Source organism: Styela clava, chromosome 15 (assembly GCF_964204865.1).
Source record: "Styela clava chromosome 15, kaStyClav1.hap1.2, whole genome shotgun sequence".
NCBI lineage: Eukaryota > Metazoa > Chordata > Ascidiacea > Stolidobranchia > Styelidae > Styela > Styela clava.
In genome coordinates, this window is record NC_135264.1 from 3,147,501 (window position 1) to 3,155,000 (window position 7,500).

Sequence of the window (7,500 nt, forward strand, 5' to 3'; positions counted from 1 at the left end):
CACGGTCGGTCTTGATCTCGTGACCGGACCGACCGACCTGGACCCGCCCCTCGAACGTAGTTGAACACGTCGAGGGGCCGGCGGTGTACGGGACACGCGGTCGCGCCGAGAAAGCTCGGCGACCGCTTCAACTTGGGGCGACGCCCGGCCGTCTTCGCAGAGGCCAGGCGACGGCCCTCGGGTGAGGACGAACGCGACCCTGAGGCAGACGCGGTCCCGGGATTGACCCGAGACCGCAATTCGCGTTCAGAAGGTCGACGTTCAATGTGTTCTGCAATTCACATTACTTCTCGCACTTGGCTGCGTCCTTCATCGACTCGCGAGCCGAGTGATCCACCGTTAAGAGTCGTCCTCGACGTTTCGCCCGGCGCCGAAGCGCGCGGACGTCACACTGTGGGATCGACCACAAAACCACCACCGACAACAACTGCACAAAAACACCAACAAACGGCGCCGAGCGACCGCCGGGCTGGGCCGGCGGCACATCGAGCGCGGTGCCCAGAAGCCACCATCGCACTCGGCTGCCTTGCTATGCCAACGTGTTACGCGTGTCGCACGGGGCGGAACCCCGATTGACGGCCGCCCTCTCGGCGGCACCCAAAGACAATTCAGTGCGCGGTCGGCCGGGGCCTACCACCACCTTCGGTAATGATCCTTCCGCAGGTTCACCTACGGAAACCTTGTTACGACTTTTACTTCCTCTAAATGATCAAGTTTGATCGTCTTCTCGACACGCCGACGCGGCCGTTGCCAGCCGCGACGGGGCCGATCCAAGGATCTCACTAAACCATTCAATCGGTAGTAGCGACGGGCGGTGTGTACAAAGGGCAGGGACGTAATCAACGCAAGTTGATGACTTGCGCTTACTGGGAATTCCTCGTTCAAGGGAAACAATTGCAAGTCCCTATCCCAATCACGAATGAGGTTCAACGGGTTACCCGGACCTTTCGGCCTAGGTTAGACACTCGCTGCTTCACTCAGTGTAGCGCGCGTGCGGCCCCGGACATCTAAGGGCATCACAGACCTGTTATTGCTCAATCTCGTGTGGCTAAACGCCACTAGTCCCTCTAAGAAGTTAGACGCCGACCGAGAAGGTCGCGTAACTATTTAGCATGCCAGAGTCTCGTTCGTTATCGGAATTAACCAGACAAATCGCTCCACCAACTAAGAACGGCCATGCACCACCACCCACAGAATCAAGAAAGAGCTCTCAATCTGTCAATCCTACCTGTGTCCGGGCCGGGTGAGTTTCCCCGTGTTGAGTCAAATTAAGCCGCAGGCTCCACTCCTGGTGGTGCCCTTCCGTCAATTCCTTTAAGTTTCAGCTTTGCAACCATACTTCCCCCGGAACCCAAAGACTTTGGTTTCCCGGAAGCTGCCGGAAAGGTCGTCATGGTAACGCCTCCCGATCGCTAGTTGGCATCGTTTATAGTCAGAACTAGGACGGTATCTGATCGTCTTCGAACCTCTGACTTTCGCTCTTGATTAAAGAAAACATTCTTGGCGAATGCTTTCGCAGTAGTTCGTCTTCCGCCGATCCAAGAATTTCACCTCTAACGGCAGAGTACGGACGCCCCCGTCTGTCCCTCTTAATCATTACCTCGTGCTCCGAAAACCAACAAAATAGAACCGAGGTCCTATTCCATTATTCCATGCAACACTATGCAGGCGAACAGCCTGCTTTGAACACTCTAATTTTTTCAAAGTAAACTTATCGGCCACCGCCGACACTCAGTCAAGAGCACCGACGGAGAACCGAAGGTGAGGCGAACGCAACCAGTGACACGCCTTGCGACGGACCGGCGGCGCTCGCCCAAAATCCAACTACGAGCTTTTCAACCGCAACAACTTTAGCATACACTGTTGGAGCTGGAATTACCGCGGCTGCTGGCACCAGACTTGCCCTCCAATGGATACTCGTTAAGAGTTTTAGGATGTACTCATTCCAATTACAGGGCCTCGTTAGAGTCCTGTATTGTTATTTTTCGTCACTACCTCCCCGTGTCGGGAATGAGTAATTTGCGCGCCTGCTGCCTTCCTTGGATGTGGTAGCCGTTTCTCAGGCTCCCTCTCCGGAATCGAACCCTGATTCCCCGTTACCCGTTATCACAAAGGTAGGCACGTAGCGTACCTTCGACAGTTGATAGGGCAGACACTTGAATGATACGTCGTCGGTGCAGAGACCGTACGATCCGCGTGGTTATCCAGAGTCATCAAACGTCACAGGACGAACCCGGTCGGTTTTGATCTGATAAAAGCGCGCCTCCCGAAGTCGGCGCTTAATGCATGTATTAGCTCTAGAATTACCACAGTTATCCACTTCGCTTACGAGACCAAATAAACCAAGACTGATTTAATGAGCCATTCGCAGTTTCGCTTTACGAGAACTCGTACTTGCACCTGCATGGCTTAATCTTTGAGACAAGCATATCACTACTGGCAGGATCAACCAGATAGCTGCGACAGCTGCGCTCGGCCCTTGCTGGGCCGCCCGGCGCGTGCTCGTCGCATTCGTTTAAGACCGAGGCGATCGCCTGCGGCCGTACTCAGCTTCGACAGTCGCTGGCCGCGACGTCCACGCTCTCGCCGGCAGTGCCAGGCGGAGCGATTTGCGTTTTTTCTTTGCTCGCCCTCTCTCGGGCTCGATCCATTCAGTTTCGCACAAACAAGAGCTCTGCCGGCCGCCTGCAGCGGTGCCTAAAACCCGGGCATAACAATGCGACCTTTCTGCTAGGCCGACAAGCGCTCAAGCCAGACGCTCGATCGAACGCCCCCTACATATTAGTCGAGACAACGGCTCGCTCATTAGCATCGCGTTTGTACTTTAACTTTTTTTGGCTCGGCTTCTTTCGACGCCGATGCCGGCGACGCAGCACTCTCTCGCCCGCCAGCCACCGAGAAAAGGGTGCGCTCCGACCGGCCCCGCACCGCTCTTTCTTGGCTCATTCGAAATTACTGTCTTTCGCTCTGACATGCCTTACCTAGGGTTAGGTTAGTATGCTTGCACGTTTGTACTTTAACTTTTTTCGGCTCGGTTTCTTTCGACGCCGATGCCGGCGACGCAGCACTCTCTCGCCCGCCAGCCACCGAGAAAAGGGTGCGCTCCGACCGGCCCCGCACCGCTCTTTCTTGGCTCATTCGAAATTACTGTCTTTCGCTCTGACATGCCTTACCTAGGGTTAGGTTAGTATGCTTGCACGTTTGTACTTTAACTTTTTTCGGCTCGGCTTCTTTCGACGCCGATGCCGGCGACGCAGCACTCTCTCGCCCGCCAGCCACCGAGAAAAGGGTGCGCTCCGACCGGCCCCGCACCGCTCTTTCTTGGCTCATTCGAAATTACTGTCTTTCGCTCTGACATGCCTTACCTAGGGTTAGGTTAGTATGCTTGCACGTTTGTACTTTAACTTTTTTCGGCTCGGTTTCTTTCGACGCCGATGCCGGCGACGCAGCACTCTCTCGCCCGCCAGCCACCGAGAAAAGGGTGCGCTCCGACCGGCCCCGCACCGCTCTTTCTTGGCTCATTCGAAATTACTGTCTTTCGCTCTGACATGCCTTACCTAGGGTTAGGTTAGTATGCTTGCACGTTTGTACTTTAACTTTTTTCGGCTCGGCTTCTTTCGACGCCGATGCCGGCGACGCAGCACTCGCTCGCCCGCCAGCCACCGAGAAAAGGGTGCGCTCCGACCGGCCCCGCACCGCTCTTTCTTGGCTCATTCGAAATTACTGTCTTTCGCTCTGACATGCCTTACCTAGGGTTAGGTTAGTATGCTTGCACGTTTGTACTTTAACTTTTTTCGGCTCGGCTTCTTTCGACGCCGATGCCGGCGACGCAGCACTCTCTCGCCCGCCAGCCACCGAGAAAAGGGTGCGCTCCGACCGGCCCCGCACCGCTCTTTCTTGGCTCATTCGAAATTACTGTCTTTCGCTCTGACATGCCTTACCTAGGGTTAGGTTAGTATGCTTGCACGTTTGTACTTTAACTTTTTTCGGCTCGGCTTCTTTCGACGCCGATGCCGGCGACGCAGCACTCTCTCGCCCGCCAGCCACCGAGAAAAGGGTGCGCTCCGACCGGCCCCGCACCGCTCTTTCTTGGCTCATTCGAAATTACTGTCTTTCGCTCTGACATGCCTTACCTAGGGTTAGGTTAGTATGCTTGCACGTTTGTACTTTAACTTTTTTCGGCTCGGCTTCTTTCGACGCCGATGCCGGCGACGCAGCACTCTCTCGCCCGCCAGCCACCGAGAAAAGGGTGCGCTCCGACCGGCCCCGCACCGCTCTTTCTTGGCTCATTCGAAATTACTGTCTTTCGCTCTGACATGCCTTACCTAGGGTTAGGTTAGTATGCTTGCACGTTTGTACTTTAACTTTTTTCGGCTCGGTTTCTTTCGACGCCGATGCCGGCGACGCAGCACTCTCTCGCCCGCCAGCCACCGAGAAAAGGGTGCGCTCCGACCGGCCCCGCACCGCTCTTTCTTGGCTCATTCGAAATTACTGTCTTTCGCTCTGACATGCCTTACCTAGGGTTAGGTTAGTATGCTTGCACGTTTGTACTTTAACTTTTTTCGGCTCGGTTTCTTTCGACGCCGATGCCGGCGACGCAGCACTCTCTCGCCCGCCAGCCACCGAGAAAAGGGTGCGCTCCGACCGGCCCCGCACCGCTCTTTCTTGGCTCATTCGAAATTACTGTCTTTCGCTCTGACATGCCTTACCTAGGGTTAGGTTAGTATGCTTGCACGTTTGTACTTTAACTTTTTTCGGCTCGGCTTCTTTCGACGCCGATGCCGGCGACGCAGCACTCTCTCGCCCGCCAGCCACCGAGAAAAGGGTGCGCTCCGACCGGCCCCGCACCGCTCTTTCTTGGCTCATTCGAAATTACTGTCTTTCGCTCTGACATGCCTTACCTAGGGTTAGGTTAGTATGCTTGCACGTTTGTACTTTAACTTTTTTCGGCTCGGTTTCTTTCGACGCCGATGCCGGCGACGCAGCACTCTCTCGCCCGCCAGCCACCGAGAAAAGGGTGCGCTCCGACCGGCCCCGCACCGCTCTTTCTTGGCTCATTCGAAATTACTGTCTTTCGCTCTGACATGCCTTACCTAGGGTTAGGTTAGTATGCTTGCACGTTTGTACTTTAACTTTTTTCGGCTCGGCTACTTTCGACGCCGATGCCGGCGACGCAGCACTCTCTCGCCCGCCAGCCACCGAGAAAAGGGTGCGCTCCGACCGGCCCCGCACCGCTCTTTCTTGGCTCATTCGAAATTACTGTCTTTCGCTCTGACATGCCTTACCTAGGGTTAGGTTAGTATGCTTGCACGTTTGTACTTTAACTTTTTTCGGCTCGGCTTCTTTCGACGCCGATGCCGGCGACGCAGCACTCTCTCGCCCGCCAGCCACCGAGAAAAGGGTGCGCTCCGACCGGCCCCGCACCGCTCTTTCTTGGCTCATTCGAAATTACTGTCTTTCGCTCTGACATGCCTTACCTAGGGTTAGGTTAGTATGCTTGCACGTTTGTACTTTAACTTTTTTCGGCTCGGCTTCTTTCGACGCCGATGCCGGCGACGCAGCACTCTCTCGCCCGCCAGCCACCGAGAAAAGGGTGCGCTCCGACCGGCCCCGCACCGCTCTTTCTTGGCTCATTCGAAATTACTGTCTTTCGCTCTGACATGCCTTACCTAGGGTTAGGTTAGTATGCTTGCACGTTTGTACTTTAACTTTTTTCGGCTCGGCTTCTTTCGACGCCGATGCCGGCGACGCAGCACTCTCTCGCCCGCCAGCCACCGAGAAAAGGGTGCGCTCCGACCGGCCCCGCACCGCTCTTTCTTGGCTCATTCGAAATTACTGTCTTTCGCTCTGACATGCCTTACCTAGGGTTAGGTTAGTATGCTTGCACGTTTGTACTTTAACTTTTTTCGGCTCGGCTTCTTTCGACGCCGATGCCGGCGACGCAGCACTCTCTCGCCCGCCAGCCACCGAGAAAAGGGTGCGCTCCGACCGGCCCCGCACCGCTCTTTCTTGGCTCATTCGAAATTACTGTCTTTCGCTCTGACATGCCTTACCTAGGGTTAGGTTAGTATGCTTGCACGTTTGTACTTTAACTTTTTTCGGCTCGGTTTCTTTCGACGCCGATGCCGGCGACGCAGCACTCTCTCGCCCGCCAGCCACCGAGAAAAGGGTGCGCTCCGACCGGCCCCGCACCGCTCTTTCTTGGCTCATTCGAAATTACTGTCTTTCGCTCTGACATGCCTTACCTAGGGTTAGGTTAGTATGCTTGCACGTTTGTACTTTAACTTTTTTCGGCTCGGCTTCTTTCGACGCCGATGCCGGCGACGCAGCACTCTCTCGCCCGCCAGCCACCGAGAAAAGGGTGCGCTCCGACCGGCCCCGCACCGCTCTTTCTTGGCTCATTCGAAATTACTGTCTTTCGCTCTGACATGCCTTACCTAGGGTTAGGTTAGTATGCTTGCACGTTTGTACTTTAACTTTTTTCGGCTCGGTTTCTTCCGACGCCGATGCCGGCGACGCAGCACTCTCTCGCCCGCCAGCCACCGAGAAAAGGGTGCGCTCCGACCGGCCCCGCACCGCTCTTTCTTATCTCATTCGAAATTACTGTCTTTCGCTCTGACATGCCTTACCTAGGGTTAGGTTAGTATGCTTGCACGTTTGTACTTTAACTTTTTTCGGCTCGGTTTCTTTCGACGCCGATGCCGGCGACGCAGCACTCTCTCGCCCGCCAGCCACCGAGAAAAGGGTGCGCTCCAACCGGCCCCGCACCGCTCTTTCTTGGCTCATTCGAAATTACTGTCTTTCGCTCTGACATGCCTTACCTAGGGTTAGGTTAGTATGCTTGCACGTTTGTACTTTAACTTTTTTCGGCTCGGCTTCTTTCGACGCCGATGCCGGCGACGCAGCACTCTCTCGCCCGCCAGCCACCGAGAAAAGGGTGCGCTCCGACCGGCCCCGCACCGCTCTTTCTTGGCTCATTCGAAATTACTGTCTTTCGCTCTGACATGCCTTACCTAGGGTTAGGTTAGTATGCTTGCACGTTTGTACTTTAACTTTTTTCGGCTCGGTTTCTTTCGACGCCGATGCCGGCGACGCAGCACTCTCTCGCCCGCCAGCCACCGAGAAAAGGGTGCGCTCCGACCGGCCCCGCACCGCTCTTTCTTGGCTCATTCGAAATTACTGTCTTTCGCTCTGACATGCCTTACCTAGGGTTAGGTTAGTATGCTTGCACGTTTGTACTTTAACTTTTTTCGGCTCGGCTTCTTTCGACGCCGATGCCGGCGACGCAGCACTCTCTCGCCCGCCAGCCACCGAGAAAAGGGTGCGCTCCGACCGGCCCCGCACCGCTCTTTCTTGGCTCATTCGAAATTACTGTCTTTCGCTCTGACATGCCTTACCTAGGGTTAAGTTAGTATGCTTGCACGTTTGTACTTTAACTTTTTTCGGCTCGGCTTCTTTCGACGCCGATGCCGGCGACGCAGCACTCTCTCGCCCGCCAGC

At 55.5% G+C, this 7,500-nt stretch overlaps 2 non-coding genes across 2 annotated transcripts; both read right to left on the reverse strand.

Moving 5' to 3' along the window:
* Positions 1–194: 194 nt before the first annotated feature.
* LOC144413179 (5.8S ribosomal RNA) lies at positions 195–348 on the reverse strand. The gene has a single exon (XR_013469216.1). It is a non-coding gene; the product is annotated as a 5.8S ribosomal RNA (ribosomal RNA).
* Positions 349–646: 298 nt separating this feature from the next.
* LOC144413312 (small subunit ribosomal RNA) lies at positions 647–2,456 on the reverse strand. The gene has a single exon (XR_013469346.1). It is a non-coding gene; the product is annotated as a small subunit ribosomal RNA (ribosomal RNA).
* Between the last annotated feature and the right edge of the window lie 5,044 nt (positions 2,457–7,500).